The sequence below is a fragment of the Furipterus horrens genome, unplaced genomic scaffold, assembly GCF_987537825.1.
Source record: "Furipterus horrens unplaced genomic scaffold, mFurHor1.1.pri manual_scaffold_22, whole genome shotgun sequence".
In the NCBI taxonomy this organism is placed as follows: Eukaryota; Metazoa; Chordata; class Mammalia; order Chiroptera; family Furipteridae; genus Furipterus; species Furipterus horrens.
Genome location: NW_028327192.1, coordinates 18179 through 40192, shown reverse-complemented (window position 1 = coordinate 40192; position 22014 = coordinate 18179).

Here is a 22014-nt window from a genome sequence, read left to right as displayed (position 1 = left end):
TGTAAATTGGCTTCTAAATGATATCCAGAAGTATGCCTTGGGTTTCGAACATGCACTAAGTCCCTCAGCCTCTAGCTGCAAACATAAAATAGGAGATGAAGATGAACATCACAAATTACCCTCTGCAAACTGCTACAGCATCTATGATGATAAACTGAATATCGATTACATGGCCAATAGACCTCAAAGCCCACATGTAGACATGACTGCAGCCAAGAATACCAACAAAAATCAGAGTCCTTCCACCTCTCCAGCAAAATCTTCTAGCACTAACAGGGCAGTAATCTCTCCTGAGGGAGAATGTCCCATGGATGACCTTTCCTTCACCATCATCCGGCTATCTAATCTGGTAATGGAGATGCCTTGTAATGAAATCAAGAAGTTGGAAAATGGAAGCAAATGCTTTCGTCATTCAATCTATCCACCCTCTGGGAACAAAGGGAAAAACACTCCCCGCAGCGCTGTGAGCAAGATCGTTTCTGACATGGCCCATGATGCTGAGGAAATATCCTATGTGGAAAGGCGGGACACTGGAGAAGAGGGCAGGGAAGGTGGCAGGAAAAAGTTTATGTATAGTGAATTATCCAACAAGAACAAGGGGGTAGACAAAGAGATGTGCCAACAAGAGAGCAAAGATTTTTCACACTCTATCAGTAAAGGACTCACGGTTTATGCAAATCAGGTGGCACCTGACCTGATGGTCTCCATTTTGAAGACCTTGAAAGTGCATCCTCCTGGGAAGCCAATTCCCGCTTGTGTGGTCCTGAAGAGGGTTTTGTTAAAACACACCCAGGAAGTTGTCTCTGATTTGATTGATTCCTGCTTGAAGAACCTGCATAATATCACTGCGGCCCTGATGACTGACTGCGACTTTATCTCAGCTGTCAAGAAGAGTCTGTTCAACCACGGAAAACAAAATGCTACACATATAATGGAGGCCATGCTGAAGCGCCTGGCTACTGTTCTGCTTGGAGAGAAGGAGTCTAAATCACAGCCTCTGTTGTACGCATCCTTGAAGGCCGGCTCCCACAGTCTCAAATACGAGAACCAAAGTCAAAACCAAAGTCTTGAATTCTCCACCATGAAAACTGAATTGAAGGGGAAGGACAAATGCAAAATAAAACCAGAGGAGTGCAAGTCATTGATTAGCGCTGAAAGAGTTGCTGAACACATCCTCAAGGAGAGCCTGTCCATGTGGAACCAAAAACAACGAAACCAAGGCGAGATGGCTGGCAAAGCATGCGTGAGTAAGGAGGAAAAACGAGAGAAGATCAGCCCTTCCACAGAGTCACTGGCGAAGGACTTGATTGTCTCTGCCCCTATGCTGATTCAGTACCACCTGACCCAGCAGGCCGAGGCCAAAAATGCACTTGAAGATGACTATCCTGGTTCCACCATAGGCCATAGGACTCAGAGTGCCCAATTTGAAAAGAACGCAAGTGACCAAAGTGCCAAGGCACTTTCAGTGAAACATCTAGAATCTTGTGGAGCTCCTGGGCCATCTACCTCTGTAAAGGAGACTCAACAACAGGCGGAGTGCCAAAAGTCCGATATGTCAAACATCATTCTATCACTGATTCAGAAACTGCTCAGTGAGACCTCCTTCAACAGTGAAGAGCAATCTGAAGGGGAGAGCAAGCCTTCTGAGCCCAGGCCAAACAAAGCAACTTCAATGTCCAAGAGAGGGGAAAAACAATTCCAGGAGAATTTAGACCTTGATTTTGCCAGCGGGATGATGCAAATGAACTGGCAATTCATCAATCAACTGGTAGAACCTGTGAGGAAGCTGTGCCTTATCATGGCTAGGTATCACAACAACAGGGAAGCCCTGGCCGAATTGGAAGAACAAGCAGCCTTGGTACACAACCCAAGTTTCCAAGTTGGTGGCCCCAGATGCAGTCACAGTAGTGCAATGTCACAGAACTATCGAGAGTTTTCTGGGCCGGAAGTCATCATCAATAATTGGTGCTCAACAAGTAGCTTGCAGAAACAGCTCCAGGCTGTCCTGCAGTGGATTGCAGCCTCCCAATTTAAGGTGCCTGTGCTCTGTTTCGTGAGAGATGATGATGGACAACTGGAGAAGGTAAGCAATGGCAAAGCACAAGAAGAAAGATGGTTAGACTGGGCAGGGGAAGGGAGGCAAAACTGTACTTAGGGCTCACGAGCAGTCCAAATTTTTCTCAAGTATGCTCTTTACTATGTGCTTTATGAATTACTTTATCCTCATAAAAAGACACAAAAGCAATGAACCATTAATTGAGGCTGTAGCACCTTGGGGTCTGCACATTTCAGCCAAGAGGAGGCGAGAAAGATTAGCTTTTTTTTTTTTTTTTTTTAAATTCAGTGACCCTTTAAACAAACTACTTGGTAAAATATGTTTTAGGAAGGTGGGGGAGATGGCCACCCCTAACCTTGACCTAGCAATCAGCACAGACTAACCAAAAGACCCAGGCCTTGGAGAGAAGTATTTAGTAAAGACAACTGATTCCAGGTTTTGTTTTTTGATGCTCAAAATGAAGTTATGTTTTTCATTTTGATCTATGACATTAGAGGAGGGTCAAGGAAAAAGGAGAGGGAAGGCAGTCTTGGATCAGCGAAAGCTTTTATTCTAATCTTAGTCATGGGCGGAAAGGTGGGTGCGGGGGGTAGTTCACTTTATCCACCTGAGACCTTTCTTCAAAAGTATCACATGACTCAAGCTATCTCTGCTCCCTCCACAGCTTCCAGAAGTTTCAGCTAAGGCAGCAGAGAAGGGGTACAGTGTTGGAGATCTCCTTCGAGAAGTAATGAGGTTTTCCAAGGAACGACAACTGGATGAAGCCATGGACAACATGGCTAGAAAACAACTGCTGGACTGGCTGCTCACTAAGTTGTAAACTAACAGTCCCTTCAACAACTCTGTAGCTAGTCACCCCATCCCCACAGCAGCATTCCATGCCATCTGGGCGCCCCTTCATTAGGCAAGTTGAACAACACACTACACGACTGTCTTTCCCAATACGTCTGAGCAGTTGGACTATGCAAGTACAAGGTGTTAAATAAGCTAGGCAACAACATGAATTTAAAAATTAAAAAAAAAAGTCGTTGTGTTCTTTTTTTAAAATATACGTTCTATTGTTAACTTTTTTATTATTATTTAGATTTTATTTATTTATTTATTTCCAGAGTGAGGGGAGCGGAGGGAGAAAGAGAGGGAAACATCAATGTGTGGTTGCCTCTCACGAGCTCCCAACTGGGACCTTGACCTGCAACCCAGGCATGTGCCCTGACTGGGAATTGAACCAGCGACACATGGCTCGCAGGCCGATGCTCAATCCACTGAGCCACAGCAGCCAGGGCTAGAAAAAAAAAGTCGTGTTTCTTAATCAGATATATCTGAGGCAAAAGAGGGGAGTGGGTCTAAATCCAAGGATTAGTGATACAGTGTTGGGCTTGGGTCTATATCTGACCTTAGGTAATTTTCTGAGCACCCAAGACATAAAGATATAACTCATGTCCAAATCTCTAAGTAATATGGTTTGTCCATTATGATCCAGAGGTTTGCCACCTGTGGACCCCCTGTTTCTGCCACATTACACATATAACTTGATAATCTCCCCTCTAATCCCGAGGGTACGGTTTTCTCGGTCTTTGTCAGGAATTTGCAGATGGACTACTGTGCTGCAGGAGCTCAGCTCCAGGCAGGTTAACTTTGGATTAAGTGAGACCAAAAAGTGACAGTGGAGTGTTTGAGAGGGAATTCATTCCAAGTTTATTTATTTATTTTTAAGTATATTTTATTAATTATATTGTTACAATAGCTCCAATTTTCCCCCTTTGCTCCCCTCTACCCAGCAGCACCCCTCCCCCAGCAACCCCCCCAACCCAGTCCATGCCAATGGGTCGTACATACAAGTTCTGGCTTCATCCTTTCCTATATTGTTCTTTTTGAAAATTAATTAATTAATCAATTAATTAATTATTCTAACAATAAAAAATAACAATCCCCCCTCTCAGACTTAAGACCCTTTATAATCTTATAAAGGACAATGGGTGACGGTCTGGAGCTCCTCTAGCTGCTTCTGGACATGGCCGTCGGCCTACCTACCCTTGGGTCCAGACATCCCTAATAAGAATGGGGGTGTGGAGGGGAGGGTGGTCTTTTCACATGGGGAAGGGTCTTGCAGACTCCAGGTCCATTGGTTGTCCCCGGACAATGGCGTGCTTGGTTTAACGGGCTGGCATCCTTGTTGTATTCTCGGGACAACAGTTTTGGCAACAGGGTTAAAAGACATCATTCAATCCATAACCACTAGATGACAAAAGGCAGGTATTAATTTTTCAATGTCCCACATTAGAGGAACAAAAGGGTTTCTTTGGAGGAAGGTGCCAAGTTGATTTTTTTAATTAAGTATATTTTATTGATTATGCTGTTACAGTTGTCCCAATTTCTTTTCTCTTTGCTCCCCTCCACCCAGTATCCTTCTTCCTTCCAGCAGTCCCACCCCCCTTAGTTCATGTCCATTGGTTGTGCATACCAGTTCTTCAGCTTCACCCTTTCCTATATTATTCTTAATGTCCCCCTGCCTATTTTGTACCTACTAATTATGCTCCTTAATCCCTGCACTACTTCTCCTCCTTCCCCTTCCCAGCCGATAACCCTCCAAATGATCCCTATGCCTATGATTCTGTTCCTATTCTGGTTGCCTGTTTACTTTTATTGGTTTGTTTTTATTTTTTAGGTTCTGTTGTTGATAGTTGTGACTTTGTTGTCATTTTAATGTTCATAGTTTTGACCCTCTTTCTCTTAAATAAGTGCCTTTAACGTTTCATATAATAAGGGCTTGGTGATGATGAACTCCTTTAACTTCACATTGTCTGGGGAGCACTTTATCTGCCCTTCCATTCTAAATGATAGCTTTCCTGGATAGAGTAATCTTGGTTGTAAATCCTTGTTTTTCATCACTTTGAATACTTCTTACCAGTCCCTTCTTGCCTGCAAAGTTTCTTTTGAGAAATCAGCTGATAGTCTTACAGGCACCCCTTTGTAGGTAACTCTGCTTTTCTCTTGCTGCTTTGAAGATTCTCTATCTTTGACCTTGGGCATTTTAATCGTGATGTGTCTTGGTGTGGTCCTCTTTGGGTCTAGTTTGTTTGGGACTCTGTGCTTCCTGGACGTGTATGTCTCTTCCCTTTGCCAAAGTTGGCATTATTTATTTATTTATTTTTACATAAGGTTCAATTTCTTGCTCTTCCTCTTCTCTTTCTGGCACTCCTATGATTCAGATGACGGCACGTTTCAAGTTGTCCCAGAGGTTCCTAAGCCTGTCCTCATTCTTTTTTTTCAATTCTTGTTTCCTCCTTCTACAATGGTTGACTGTTTATTTCTTCCTTATGTCCCAAGTCATTGATTTGAACCCAGACTTCCTTCCCTTTACTATTGGTTTTGTGTGGATTGTCCTTGGTTTCACTTAACTTAGCCTTCACTTGTTCCCTTCTGCATTTGCCACACTCCAGCATATCTGTCACATCTGTGAGCATCTTTATCACCAGTGGTTTGAACTCTCAGTCTGTTAGGTTGCCTATCTCCTCATCGCTTAGTTCTTCCACTGGAACCTTGATCCGTTCTCTCTTTTGGGCCATACTTCTCTGTCTCATTAACTTGAGAGGCTTCTGTGTTTGCCTCTGTGTTAGTAGAGCTGTCACAACTGCTACATTGGGAGGGGCAGAGCCTTAGGTCTTCGTTAGTATGGGGCGACCCATTTGGCCACGTTGTGGTGCCATATGAGGGAGAGGAGTCTGAGAGGGAACAAAGCTGCTTGCTCAACCCTCGCCCCTTTTCCAGGCACTTCTCCCACTTCCTGTGTGGAACTGGCTGTCTCTAGCTATTTCTCTGGCTGTGGTTCCCAGAATGGGTGGGTTTGTGGCATTCTAGGACTCTGAGGGCCTCTAAACAAAGGAACTCTGCTGAGAGACCAGCAGCTTCTACCCATGCCCCAACCCCCACTGGCTTTCAGTCACGAGCAATGGGTTTTATTTTCCCTGGTGCTGGAACTGTGAGCTGCACTGTCTGGTCTGGTGCTGAGAGCTCTCCCCAGGTGTTCCTCCCTACTTTTTTTAAAGGTGTGACTGCGTTTTCCACTGGTCTGCCACTGCCGATGCCACAGCTGCCACTGCCACCTCACTGCTTCCTCTCTGCCCCGGCTCCATCCCTCCTGCCTCTCTGGATGAGTTTTTCTTCTTTAAATCTGTGTTTGTTGAACTTCCATGCAGCTCGACTTTCTGGAACTTCTGGGTGTCTCCAGTTTTGAGGTAGTTGTATTCCTTTTCAGTTGTGGAAGGAGATGCAGCGTGTCTACCTATGTCTCCATTTTGGCCAGAAGTCCCAAGTTTATTCTTGTGGCAGCAGGTGAGACAGGAACAAAGGATCCACGCTCTCCATGGTAAGCCGGTGGCAATTCTGCTTGGCGTCTCTGTGCTGACACTGCATGCCAAGGCATTTGCCACCTCAGCAAAGGGTGTATGCCCAGTCCATGTACACATTGCTACAGACTGACCCTAAGGGTGATTTTAAAAACAGGTTTTAGTGGTACTAACAAGGGTAGGTCTTGCTCGTCCGGTAGGCTGCATGCTAAAGAGATATCTTGAGATAACACAATAGCAGGTATCAGGTCCCTCCCTGGTTTTGTATACCACACCTTTACTCCCCTCCCCAGGGTAGTTTCTGTTGGGTCTGAATAACTACTACAGTGCAGTTTGTAGGACCAAATCCCTTATTCTCGCTGTGAACACTTCTTCATCCAGGCCATGAGTTTTCAAATTACAGTATAAATAGCATCCTTCAGTCCCAGTTCTCCTAATAGCTGCTGTAACCCAGTATACAACTGCCACCTGCTGGACGTAGATGGAAGATCTCCTGGGTTCGGCCACGTAATGCGATCAGCTACCTTGATCCAATCTAACAGGGAATGATTGCCTGGAGTCTCGTGTGCATTCTGCAGCTGCTGCCTCAGCACTGGGTGCGTGGGGTTGGATACAAGCTTACCCATTCCCTGGCCAGGAAGTAAAATGCCACCCGCCCCTACATCCCATAATCTTAGCAACCAAGCCGCCAAAGATTCTGACGCCTTTTGCCAGAAGCAGCTCCCCAAATCCACCAGCTCTGCTTGCAAGTACGGATGCACTGTGGAGTGCTCTGTGACTGGCAGAGGGGGCTGGCTTGACCCTCAGTCATTCAAGGACACTTAGTCTTAATCTTCTGCATTACCACCACCGCCACCCCAGGCATGGCTGAAATGGGTGAGGTCTAGCCCTCCCCAACATCCTCCTCCTCATCCTCATCCTCCGAGGAGTCTATGACCTGTACCTCTGATCCTGTCACAAAACCAGTCCTGATCCAGGCCCTCAGGGTGGCCACTTCCACCTCTAATAGCTCCCATGTTTTCTCCCAGGCAGCCCTCAATTCCTGCTCCTGAGACAGGTCCTCTTTCAACTCTCGGACCTGGGCTTCCAATTCAAGCAACTCCCTGAATGCTTTATGCAGAACAGAGAAATAGCCAGCCTACAGCACCAGCCCCTACCCAGGCACTTTTCTTCCCTAGAGAGCCCCCTATCTTCAGCAGAGCCTCTTCTCTCACCTCAGGAGTCACTTCTACCCTCTCCCAATCTTGCAGGGGCACCGAAGCCTCCAACACGGTCACCACCATGAACCACATATCCATGCAGGCCAACCCGATAGCCCACCCTGAGTGGCCGTGCCCCGTGGCTGACCCCTGCTCCATAGCTTTCGTTTGTGGCAAGTCCTGCTGACTGTACCAAGTGCCGCAGGAGCTCAGCTCCAGGCAGGTTAACTTTGGATTCAGTGAGACTGCAAAATGACAGTGGGGCGTTGCAGAAGGAATTCACACCAACTTTATTCTCGTGGCGGCAGGCAAGACAGTAACAAATTATCCATACTGCCTGGACAACAGGGACTCATATATATAAGAAATTAAACAGAAGTAGCACAGGGCCAACAAGAACTGTGAGATAGTGTGGCACCTGCATACTAAGGCACTCTTTTATGTAAGGATAAGCTGGAGAAATTCATGGGTGTTGAGGCAGGGTTCTTGACTACAGTCATCATGACAGGACAGCTAGCTTAGACAAAAAAAAATTGATAGGTATATTACTCAAGGACATTGTGACCACTTGCCACATGCACGCGCGCGCTCGCGCACGCCCACACACACACACACACACACACACACTCCATATCAACTGCATGTGGCTATTTAGTACTTACTATTTAGCCATGGCTATTTAGTATTTACTGACTGAACTACAATGTGTTCTGATCCTCCCCCCTGTGTGAATAAAGTTTCCTTATAAGTCATTTCCTTCAATTGATGAGATTTCCTTGTCTTCTACCAGTCTGAAAGGAAATTTTTCTGAGAATAAACTACAGAATGGTAAATTCCTCATAGCCATGCTATGCGAATTCCATTGAGACTAGCACTAAGTTCCTAGATTTGTTGTATGCTTCTCAGAAGTCAATTATAATGCTAGAATTCATTGCAGATCAGATGAGATCAAGATAGTGGTTTCGACCCTGTGGTCCTCTACTAGCTAGTTTGCTGTGGCATACCTTAGCACCTTTGAGGTGCGAGTGGCTTTGTAGAACAAGCACAAGATGTGGCATCCTTCTGAATTCAAAAGTCAAAGCTTTTGCCTCTTACTAGCTACGTGGCCTTACAGAGTCACCTAGACTGTAAGCCTGTTTCTTCACGTGTAAAATGTAGCCAGAAATTACCCTCACTGTTTAAGCTGGAGGAATGGATGTGATGCTTTGCACAAGGTGAATCTTATAAATGTGGCTATGTGAAGGAAGCTGTATGTCTCAAAGCCCATCCTAACACATTTGCAAGTGTTCTTGATATATTTTAAAATAAAAACAAAATTCTCTGACAATGTAACCTAGAGAGACACTTTACGGGGTGAGGGGTGGGGGATAAGAGGCATGGAGGCAAACTTTACCTTCACAGTGCCTGGACCTGTCAGAAGGAAAGGCAGGCCCCTTTAAAGCAGAACCTTTAAAGCTCCACAACTCAAATGAAAGCTAGTCAAATCTTTTGCAGTCCCATCCCACCCCATGAAGAGCTTTGGAGTTGAGCCACTACAGATCCTTGTCTCTGTCCTTAGGAAAATCCTTAATAAACAAGTTACAGGGCCAGGGCTGCATTTCTGATGACTCAGATCTCCCTGAGCATAACTGGGGCCCATAGTAGTTTACTTCCTTGATTAACTTGGCTCTTGACTTGCTCCTGATTTTTATTATGAGGCAGCCTTAGGGATTCCTGGGACTGTGGAGATACAGCACAGGAAGTTATAAGTGCTGTTAAGTGGAAGGCATTGGGGTAAGATTCTCCTTGAGGGCTTTTTTACTTCTGATATTTCAGGATTATAAGAGTTTCTTTTCCATATTTTCTCAGGGAAACCTGTGTAGATGAGGTAAGATCAGGGTGAGGAAACTTGATTTTTGCCAGAACTAATTGACAAACTCCAAGAGAGAAAAGAATGCTTTGGGCCTCAAAGGGCCCTGGCAAGTGTCTGGAACAGCTCTGCAGTCTTGAGGTTTATCCCTGGAGGGTGGGACCCTGGCCTTTCACCTCTATAAATTGAGAAGTGCTCCCCGGCACCATATTAGCAATGCGGCCTTCCTCAGTGCCAACAGTTGGAAATGGGCAAAGATTTCTGCTGAGCCGCGAACCCAACGTGTAAAAAGGGAAGACAGGAGAAGAAGGAGGGGAAAATCACAATTATCTCCTGATAGGTGGTGTAATTAATTGGTTTGCTATCTCTAACAGTTTTAGTCTATCTGAGCATCAGGCATCCATTTTAAAAGGAAGTTGTGAGCATAACTCATCTAGAAGGTTACTGCAGGTCTAGGGCTGTGTTGAGGTGAAGTGTTAGAAGCACTTGCTTCAGGGTCACATTTTAAGGGGGTACCAGAAAACTCAGTAATCAAGATAAATAATATTTCAATGTACTATTTTTATTTTAATATGCTTTTAGTTTTTTAATTTTTAATTTTATTGTTGTTCAACTACAGTTGTCCTAATCCTTTTCCCATTGCTCTCCCCTGCCCCGCCCACCCCCACTCCCACATTCATAGTCAGTTCTTACCTTTTGCTCATGACCATGGGTCCTTTATACTTGTTCCTTGACTCGACCCTTCCCTTTCTTTCCCCCATTACTCCCCTTCCCCTTCCCCTTCCCCTTTGGTCGCTGTCAGTCTGCTCTTTGTTTATATATCACTGGCTCTATTTTGCTCATTTGTCTGTTTGCTTTGTTCATTAGCTTCCTGTATTAGGTGAGATCGTATAGTATTTGCCTTTCACCGCTAGCTGATTTCATTAAGCATAATATTCTCCAGGTCCACTCATGCTCTTGTGAAGGGCGAGAGTTCCTTCTTTCGTTCTGCTGTGTAGTATTGCACTGTGTAAATGCATCACAGTTTTTGATCCACTCACTTATTGATGGGCACTTAGGCTGTTTCCAGCCCTTAGCTAATGTAAATAACACTGCTATGAACATTGAGGTACATAGGTTCTTTTGAATTGGTGTTTCAGGGTTCTTAGGGTATAATCCCAGCGGTGGAATCAATGTGTAAAAAGGCAGTTCCATTTTTAGTTTTTTGAGGAAATTCCATACTGTGTAATGTTTTTTTAAGTCAAAATTAATAGCAGTCAGAGAAAGACAAGTACCATATGATTTCACTCATATGTGGAATCTAATGAACAAAATAAACAAACAAAACAGGTAGAGAACAGACTGACAACTGTCACAAGGGAGGGAGGTTGAGAGGCTGTGTGGAAAAGGTGAAGAAATTAAGCCAAAAAAGAAAAAGGAAAAAAAAACCCACCTCATAGACATAGACAACAGTATGGTGATTACCAAAGGGAAAAGGAATTGGGGGAGGCAGAGGATAAAGGGGAGAAAAATGGTGATGGAAGGGTGAGAAACGCTCACAATAAATCACTGGTACACAGGACTTGAGCAGCAAAGCGAGGCATTTATTCGTGAGTCTGCGGAGCTGGGCGCACCACCAGCCAGGAGCATGTGCGCGCAAAGTAGACAAAGTAAACTGGTTTTATACTAAGGCGATGAGCTCTCCTCCCCTCTCCTTCTCCCCGGTTTCTCCACTACTGGTTAATCCGGGTTCACAATCTATTCTAATGTGATTAACTACTTAACTCAGGGTGTGATTAACTAAGGGTAATCTAGTTATAGGTCTATGTCCAACTTACTGTACTTGCCAAGTTATCTAGCTACATCTTCCCATTTCTCTGTGTTTGGTGACAACAGTCTTTCTCCTTTTGAGCCCAGAGATATGTGTGAGGAGCTGCAGAATGTCGTTCCCTCGCCCCTTTTCCATGATTCATCTGTTAATTTTCTCCTGCTGGTTTGAGAGTCACTGGCTTGCTTCTTTATCCCTAACAGAAGGAGATATGACTAGGGGTGGTGAACACACAATACAATATACAGAAGGCTTATTATAGAACTGTACGCCTGAAACCTATAGATTGTAATTTTATTAACCAATGTCACCCCAACAAATTCAATAAAAAATTAATGCAAAAAATTCCTTGATTGTGATACAGAAGATACAGTAACAGTGCCATGCCAAACCATAATGGAACTTGAGGCAAAAGCAAAAATGGGTAGGCATTATATTGCCAAGGCAGTACTTAGAGAACGTCTTGTCCTAAAAACGTGTATCAGTACAAAAGAAGCCAATGCATTGGCTCCTGCTTAAAGAACGTAGGGAACAAATCAAACAAGTTTAGGAAAGGGGAAATAAAACTTGGAGCAAGGAAAAAGCAGAGAAATCAGAGTTTCACTGAAACCTTACAAATATCAGGGAGAAGGAGAAGGATGTCTGTAGTGTTTCCTCTCTTGCTGAACATAGGAGTACATCTTCCCAACAAAGCTCATATTGCATTAATTCTGCTTGAAAACAGGGACAACACAAAATCGACCTTTCAAAATTCTGCTTTAAAATAGTTCTAATACGGAAAAAAGACAAATAAAAATGCTACTTTTGCAAATGATATATATTTGTACATCCATGAAAATCACGTCCCCTAATACCAGAAGTAATAAGTGAACTTTGCAGAAGTATAAGATAGAAAATACTAGTGAGGTGTAAGAATTTGCCATCAACTAAAACAGTTCCAGATTCTTTCTCCCCAGCGACTCAGAAACATGTAAAAGGTTGAGCACTACCCCTGCACTAAAGTCTTTGTGCTGTCAGAACATGAAAAACATCTAAAAATTGATTGTGTTTCTATATCCTAGAGCCACCCAGTCAGAGAAAGACAATGACAATATTAAACACTGGCATATTAAGGAAGGCAAGAAATGGCATTTACAGAGCACTTACTGAGTGCCAGACACTACTAAGTGCTATAATTCTTCCTAAAACCTTGTGACGTGGTTTGTTATTAGCCATTTTTACCGATGAGAAACTAGAGGCTTACGTTTAAAAGACTTTTGCAAGGTCATGTGATCAGTAAGTGGGAGAGTTGGTATTCAAATCCAAGTTTGCTTCTCTATGTTTCTTTCCATTCTTCTCACACTGTTTTCCTATTCATTCAGAACCCGTGTTTATTAAAAAACAAAGCCATAAAACATGAACGAGGAAAATAGAGGAAAGCTGATAAATACAGAAACAGACTATGCTTCTACTATAACTAAATAAAACAAAACAATATTCTCTAATTCAACACATAGGTCTCATACAATGCCAGTGTAAATCTTTATGGGATATCACTCCTCCCACAAAATATTTATTAATTACAAAGGGAAAAGGAGTAACTACAATAGATAAACCCCATCAGTCACATTTTAATTAGGTGATCAAGGTTAACATTGCCAGTAAAGACATTGACACCACCTACCTCCAGACATGATGTCAAGAGAAGGGCACATTACCTCTACGGCATTTTTGCAAAAAAAAAAAAAAAAAAAAAAAAAAAAGCATGACTTCGGCGTAATCATGAAAATGATTCGGTAAACTCAAATCGAGGGACATTATACAAAATACCTCACAATAATTGACTGCAAAGATTCACAAGGGAATGTTTTAGGGTTATGGAAATGTCATCTATGCACCTTGATAATAACAGAGGGGGGTGGTTAGTGCAGGTTTATGTGTACATTTCTCAAGGCTCAGCAAACTATACACTTGAAATTAGTAAACATTATTCTATCTGAACATTATTCTATCTAAATTATATCTCAGTAAAGTTAATTGAAAAATATAGACTTAATAAATACTTGTAAGGAAAATGCCTTGCACTATTCACGAGTTTCTTTGCTTTTGTGCTTCTCCAGAAAGTCTCTAATTCTGACTTTAGGCCCTGAGCCACCCTTAACTTGCAGCCCTCCCTCCTGCTTCTTCCACTTGTCTGTGGAGGCCCAGAGCAGGAAGTTCCTTTCTGTGAGAACTTCCCTCCCAGATCCCAGTCACATATCAAATGTGAAAAGGGTTCCAAGCCCTGGCTGCTGTGGCTCAGTGGATTGAGCATCGGCCTGAGAATCAAGTGTCGCTGGTTCGATTCCCAGTCAGGGAACATTACCAGGTTGCACATCAGGTCCCCAGTTGCGGGCGCGAGTGAGAGGCAACCACACAGAAAAAAAAAAAAAAAGGAAAAGAAAAGAAAAGAAAAGGGTTCCAGCTTGTCTTCTTGTCATGAAAGTCTCCTCCTCAGAAAAGCCTTCCTTCCTTCACCGAACTCTCACAGTTATTCTTTAAACATCACCCTGTTTTATTTTCATCATACCAATTGATATGTCATTTATATTCTTATTTGTTTGGTTATTGACTGTTTATTCCCACTAGAATGTCAGTCTTGCTCACTACTGTATCCTCGGTGCTTAGCGCAATATCTGGTACATAGTAGCCATTTAATAAATTTTTATTGAATAAATAATGATCCACCTATTTCAGTGTTCCCAGGTGGGGAAAATGACAGAAAATAGGGAGTCAAAAATGTGTCATTCACCACTGCCACTTAATGTCACTTAATCCCTTAATATAGCTGAGCATCAGTTTCTTCCCCTTGGAAATTGGCATGCTAATCAATGTCTTTCGTACCTACATTTGTGGAGGTGTTGAGCCACTCGAAAAGGCAAGCAAGGTAAAACTATTTGAAAATATGCTCAATGTGCCCATTAAAGCTTCGATATAAAATAATAAGAATAGTAACAATAGCAATAATAACATTTACTGAGCTTTTCCTATGTACCAGGCATTCTTCTAAGTGCTTTTCACTACTATGTCTTTTAATTTTCCCCAAAGCCCTATGAAGTACATATTAGTATTATCTGATTTTGCAGGTGAGGCAACTGAGGCCCAGAGAAGCTGAATACCCTGCTCAAGTTCAGAGAGTTAAGAAATGGTAGAGCTGGGATTCAAGGACAGATAGCTCTGGTTCCAAATCTCTCACTTTGTATTCTTTCATAGATACCAGGACATGTTCCTAATGCCACATGTCATGATAAGTCCTAGCGTACGTAGAGCTGGTAATACCGACAGAATGGATTGGGTGCCTTTAGGAGGCAACAGAAACCTCTCACGTGGGGTAGATAGATGGCTAGAAGGAAGCCAGGCTGGTGGATAGGCACAGGTTTCCAAAGAGTATTGCAGGCATAGGCCATGGCCCAAAAGAAGGCCAAAAGCTATCCTAAGACAACAGGCGTCTCAACAAGCAAACAGAGACAGCTCCTAGGACTCATAGAGCAGGCGGTATCCCCAAGTGCAAGCCAAGGTGATATCCAAATGAATGCTGGCTTGAACAAACTGGTAATTCCCATTTGCTCACAGTGCCTAGAGTTGCTACCATCGGGGTGGGGTATGAGAGCAAAAGAACAGTGTCGGACAAGCTGCCACACATGTGCCATAGGGGGAACGAGGGTGGACGCTGATGGTGTCCAGTCAGTGCTCCCGAGAGCCAGAACACTTCAGGTGCTCAGGGCATTTGCTAAGCAATATGAAAGTATTTTGATATTTTAACAGGCAGTAGGACTATGCCAGTGCCTAAAGTTCTAATGCCAGCATTAAATTGGAAATTATTTACTTTTCTCAAGCCTCAGGGCCTGGCTAAAAGTTGAATTTGAAGTAACACCTTTGATGAATGTAGCTGAGGGAAGGGTGCGAGGGAGGAAACCCACGAGTTGTTCCCTCTGGCTCACACAGCTCTATCCTCACTTTGATCACAACGTATGATAATGTCCTGTTTACATGTCTGCCTTTCCTCTAGGTGAGAAGTAGCATGGGATAAATGGACGTGACAGGCAGTCAGCCAATCATTGTTTGTTGAGGAACAGCTAACATGTATTGTGTGCTGACTTTGTGGCAGGCCTCTTATCTGATCCTTAAAGCACCTCTGTTGGTAGCCTCGTTTTGTCACTGAAGAAATGAAGGCAGAGAGGATCAGAGTCTTGCTCACGTCTGAGATTAAGGCCTGGTAGCCTGATTCTGGAGTCTGTACTCTTAACTACTGTGCTTGATTTCAGTGGCCATACAGATACAAAAGTGGTAACTGGAGTGTAGAGTGGGTGAAGAGAAGTGATGGGTGACAAAGCCAAACGTCAGCTAGTATCAAAAAGGCCTTGTGTGTCATTTACAATTTTGGACTCTTTTCTGAGGTCAATGGAAAACCACTTAAAAGGTCTGAGCCTGGCATTTTCAGGGTGAGATTTGTGTTCTGGAGCAGTTGCTCCGTCTGCTATGGGAAGAATGGATCAAATGGACCGTTGTCCTGACCAACTGTTCTTTACTTCCTTTGTTAACTTCTGTTTGTATCCTTCTTTCATTTTACATTTTTAAAAATGCCTCACTGAGCTCCACTGAAAGTGAAGAGGATTTATCCATACCTGGGTCCACACACGTCTTAGCGGGGCAAGTAAGAGCGAGAAAGGGTGCCCCTTATGACTGGGGCTGTAAAACCCCAGCTGTGATGGAGTCAATTGGTGAAGGAGTGGTAGGTTTTTACTTCCCTTCGTCAAGTCTCACAGCTTGTATTTAACACTCTCACTACCACCCAATTCTAGGAGCCGTAGATTCCAGGCTCCATGATCCCCAACCGCTTCACTCTCAAATGTCAAACAGGAGTATTTTCTGTGACTCTGAGGTGGTTTTGTACACTGCCTCCCAAGAACTATAAATCCCGTCCCAGAATTCAGCAGGAGGAAGAAGCAAAGGAAACCCCCCTTAACTGCTAAACTTTCTCTCTGGGGCTTGATAGCATCTCTCTCCCAGAGACCTTGCTTTTTTTGGAAAAGAAATTTCTCCCGTCCGAGATATCAGGTGGCTCTCTCAGCCAGTCCCACGGCACATACTGGCAACTGGAAGGAAGAGAGGGCTGGCCAAGAAAATCTACTCTGGCATCAAATGACCCATTTCTGAACTGATGTAACAACTTAGTTTTCCTCATCCTGATGCAACTTCTAGAGCAGGCGCACCTAGAATGCCTTGTCATCTATCTCTATCCTCTTTTGAAGTATATACGTGCACTCCTGGCATTTCTACCATCTTACTTCCCTGGCCCTTCCTTGTTGATGTCTCATGGAATTCTCCTTGTCTGCCCATCTTAAAATACTGGAGTGCTCCCGAACATATCCTCAGTTCACTGCTCTTCTCACCACCCCCAATCCCTAGCTGCACCTGCTTTCAACATTGTCAAAAATAACTAGTGTCAAGGTTTAAGTTCTGAAGGAAATCCAGGACCAGAGGAGGCAGAGGCGGGTCTGAGATGCAGTTTCACAGGCGTGTTTCTTACTTGGGGCGCTAGGACTTTTAAAATGCAGATTCCCAAGTCCCACCCAGGAAAAGTCTTGATTCCTTGGTTTTGGACTACAGCAGAAGCACGTGTATTATGAAAAACATTCTTCAAGTGATGTTCTATTAGCCCTTTATATTTTGGGAAAAAATAAAACCCAAAGGAAAATCAGTACAATGAGTACTCATAGACCCTTTATCCAGTTTTACCCATTATTAATGTTTTGCCATCTTGCTTTATCTAAAATCTATCTAGCACCCAACTGACTAAACTTATGAATATGTAGTTATTATATAAAATAATCCTTATTTTGCTGAACCATTCGGAAGTTGGTTGCAGACACCATGATATTCAATCTTAAATACTTCAGTATGCATCTCCTAGGAACAAGGACATTCTTCCACATGCAATTCATATTCAATTTTCCTTAACTATCCCATAATGGCCTCTACTGCCACTCGTTTCTACCCTATCCACAATCCATATATTTCGTTTTGCCATCTTTTAGTCTCCTGCAATCTAGAACAGTTCCCCAGATTTTTTTATTGCTCTTTCATGATACTGACATTTTTTAGTAGTTTTGCTCTGTTTAAGAAATGAATGTGGGGTAAAATGAAATATCTATGGATAGAATGGGGGTGGAGGTGGGGGTGTATGGGGAGTGGTTAGGAGTGTAGTATCTTCTGGGAAAGGTCAGGTATGGAGTGAGGCTGATAAATCAGTTGGGGGCTGTTGAAATATCTGCCTTAGGGAAGAGGCCACATCAGGGGAGAAGGACCATGAGAAAAATAGGGGTAAGTAGGAGGGAGAAAATGCCAAGGGCCTCCTGGGTAAGGCAGAACAGACAGGTCTAGAGTAGATATGTTTGAGGTAGAGCAGTTACTGGAGTACTACGAGTATGTGGACTATAGTGCCATGAGTGTGTGTGTATATATTCTGTCTCTGGGTGGAAGGTGTTCAGAGTGGTAAGGTAGATTCACTGGCTCAGGGACTCAGATGCCACCTATCTTGTAGCCTCATGCTCCCTGATTTGTTGCCTTGGCCCACATGGACCAAGATGGTGCACCACTGTACCGTCACAGCCAGTGGGAAGAGAGGTATGGGAAGCCGTGGCATGCCCTGTTCCTCTGAGGTAGCATTTTCCCACCGGGGCACAATTTACATTGGAAGCTGGGTAATTCTGTGTTTGGGGGGCTGTCCTGTGCATTGTAGGATATTTAGCAGCATCCCTGGGCTCTACCCACTACAGGTTACTAGCATCCTCCAGTTGTGACCATTAAAGATGTCCCAGGCATGGCCAAATGTCCCCTAGGGGCAAAGTCACCCCCCCCCCGTTGAGAACCACTTCTTTAAGGGTATTACCCAGAAGTCTCCAACAACACTTCTGCTTAAATCCCACTTGTGGCCAGAGCTTTGTCACTTGACCATCCTAAGGGTACTGGAGTCTTGGAAATGTCTGCTAGCCAGGTGTCCAGCTAAATGTTAAGCTAAAAAGAAGGCAAGAAGCTAGCAGATTCTCCCGCAAATTCTGTAGCTGATCGAGTAGGTGGCCCTGTTCTTTTTATGTTCCAGGCTAAGTTTTAGTCATTAATCATTTTAATTCACTTGCATGAAAATACTGGTGGTAGGGAACACTAGGCACAAAAAAGTGACAAGCCCTTTAGAAAAAGGATGGGCTTTTGTTACCCTAGAAAGCTGACCAGGGTGAGTGAGAAACTGCATTCTGAAATGGAGGCTGGAGAAGATTGAATTTTCGTCTGTGTTTCAGTGCCATCTTGTGGACATTTATAAATCCTACCATTCGTCACTCTCATCTGGCATTTTCTTTGATTTATTTTAGACACTAATTTCAAATTAAAAATAACCCTTATATGGGTTTTAGGAAGACTTTAAAAAGGTCCTTGCAGCCCTGGCTGGGTGGCCCAGTTGATGGAGTGTCTCCCCTGCACCAATAGGTTGCAGATTTGATTCCTGGTCGGGGTGCATACAGGAGGCAACCAATCAATCTCTCTCCTTCTCTCCCTCTCCCTCTCCTTCTCCGTCTCCCTCTCTCATCACTAAAAACATATCCTGGAGTGAGGATTTTAAAAAAGAAAAGGTCCTTGCAGATAAGGAACTCTTTAAAGCAGGGTTTCTCACCCTCAGCACTATTGACATTTGGGGACAGATCATTCTTCGTTGTGGAAGCTGCCCTGTGCATTGTAGGATGTTCAGCAAAATGGCCGAATCTCCCCTTGGCATGGAGGCAAAATTACTCCCAGTTGAGAACCATTTCTTTTAACAAAGCACCTAAAAATTCCACGCTCTATTAAGACCATATGCTAACAATGATCTCATATCAGCGTGTCCTGGGGGTGGACAGGTGTGTCCGGGAGAGCTAGGAGAAAACGAGGCTCCAGCTGCAGCATGACATGCCCTCTTTTTTATACTCTGGAGAAGTCCCAGCAGCTGGAGATCAGATTGAGATATGCCAGAAGACCCGGCGAGAGGTTGTACAGCTTCTTGAAACCCCACGGCAAGGCAAGGAAATCTTCAGACACCGTTCCCTAAAGCAGGAAGTAGCACAGAATAATCCCAGACTGTGATACTGAGTGCCCAAAAGCCCCGTGGAGATGTACAGGTGTGGCTGATCCTGCCAGGTGGGCCTTTTAGAGCCCTCCGGGAGCCCTCTGCCACCTGAGTGTTGTAGAGAAGCGCTGGTTGGGAGCCCGTTCCCTGGCCTCGGTGATGTCGGTAGTGCTAACACTCCTGAGATTTTACTTTGAAACTGGGTAAAGGAAAGGTAAGTTTCCTAGGAGCATGCCCTCTCAGGCAGGGCTTTGGGTCGCTCGTTTCCCTTCCGTTTCACCTTCCTGGCAAACTCCTGTCCCGCCACCCAGACGCTCTTTCAGTGGACGACCTCACCTCCTACTGAAAAATTGAAGATGACCAGTTGCAGAATTTATCACTTCAAAATGTGTTGCCATCTGAACTCCGTAATGACCGTGCGTCTTGTTTTAGAAGAAGAGGGCTCTTGGCTTCTGCCTGGGCCAATCCATTCTTGTGTTCTTGGCATCCAAACCCACGCCCTCACACGCACCTTGCCCAATTACACACCTCTGTCTTACATCAGCACATGTCTTCTCCCCAGCCCCTTTTGCGTCTGCATCAATCTCGTCCAGGCTCTGATCTTGGCAATCGGTTTGGTCGACTTTTCATCTCCTGCACCTTACTCTTCTATTCTTCAACTTCTCTTTGTGGTCCTACTGCTGTAGAAAACGACCTACTTTGATTCCCTCGCCTTCTACAGCCACCTCCCCGAGGCTCTCTGCTGGCTTCTTCCTAGCTATTATCTGGCATTATTTGGCCTCTCTGCAATGTTTGATACTATTGGCCATGCCCTCTTTCTTTGCAATTACCCCACTTTCCCTCCCCAAGTTGCAAAAGTAACATGTGCTCTCTGCACAGAACAGATCACAAGAAGAAATACACAAATCTCAGAAACCAGGCACTTAAGCACAAAAGGAAACAAGACACGGTCCCATTACTGTAAAATACCGGCTCTTCATCTTTAGAGTATGTCCTTCCAGGTTTGTGTTATACTAATACATTTCAACACATACATGCCACTCTCTTGCTTATATACACACATATAAAACCAAAATGGGTTCTTGTTATAGATCCTTTTGTAACCGTTCCTCCAAACGCTGACTCAACAACGGAATTTAGTGTGCAGGATGTTTATTAAGGAATGACCTCGGGGCCAACACCTATGAAAGGGAAATGAAAGAAGCAGGACTGGGTAGACAGGATTTCTCAACTGCTGGCATATTGACCTAGATGGGTAATGCTTTACGGTGGGGCTGCTAATTGTGGACGTTTAGCAGCATCCCTGTCCTCTACCCTCTGGATGTCAGTAGCACCCACACACCACTCTCCTTCCCCAAGTTGTGACAACCAGAACTGTTTCCACATTGCCAAGTATGCGGCTGGGGGAGGGGGGCTGCAAAATCACCCCCAGTTGAGAAGCACTGGGCTAGAGAGAAGAGTTGAACTTGGATGTGGCCTAACAACAGCCTCTGTGGAACCCGCAGGCATCTCAGGAGCTAAAATGGCCTTTCTCAGTTGTCCAAGTTAGACTGAGATGTCAGGGCCTTTGTTCTCTCATAGGCAGCAGTCACTGGACAGGAGCCCCGGGAAGGGGGCATGGTGTTGGGTGAGGTGGCTTTCTGAGGCTGAAGCAAGTCCTTCAATGAAGGGGCATCTGAGCTATGCCCAGTGTTCATGACGTGTGTTACTCCACAATTGTCCATTTCCTTCTCAGCATCTTCTGTTCCATGGTAAAACTCCTGAGAACTGGGGCTATGCCTTATTTGGTTCTGTGTCTTTGAAACATAGCATACCACCTGGGAATGAACACTTGCTTAATGGCCCAATGAAATTAAATGGGATGATACTTGTGGTTCTTTGGATATTTGCAAACTTAAATACTCTAATGAGAGGCTTCATGATGCATTTTCTTGAACCACGGGAGACTCCAAAAAGATTAATCTGTATTTATGTTATTATATTAATTCATGAGTACTTTTTTTGGAAGTAACAAGTCAGTATCAGCAGATAAACAGTACTGACCTAATCGTTAACAGTATTTTGAATCTTCAGTAGATGAGATTCTTTACCGGTAACTTATAAAGATGAGTGAGGAATGGCGTGGGATGGAGCCAACTAATTTATGAAATATTACTCAGACTTCAAGTAATGAAAATTTCTGCCTAAATAGATGGAATTATAACACACCACATCTCTGCACAGCTCCACAAAGTGGTACCCATTTCCATCCAGCAGAGGGCACAGCTATACAGAGTTATTGCTGGAGAAACACTTTCAAAAGCAAATAGGAAGTGAATTCATCTCACAGCCATAGGCTGCAGTGACATATCATCACATGGAAATGAGTGTAACTACACATCTGAAGTTCCATAATGTGTTGTTTGGAGACTGCATTTCCAACTCGATTCTTTCACGTTGTTTTTTATGTTAATCTCTAAGTATTACCATACGATTTCACTCTTATGTGGAATGTAATGAACAAACTGAACTAACAAGCAAAATAGAGACAGACTCATAGATGGAGAGCAGGATGACAGCTGTCTGGGGGTGGTTGGGTGGCTGGGTAGAGGGACTGAGCAAATAGGAGAGAGGAAAAAACCTCATGGACACCAACAACAGT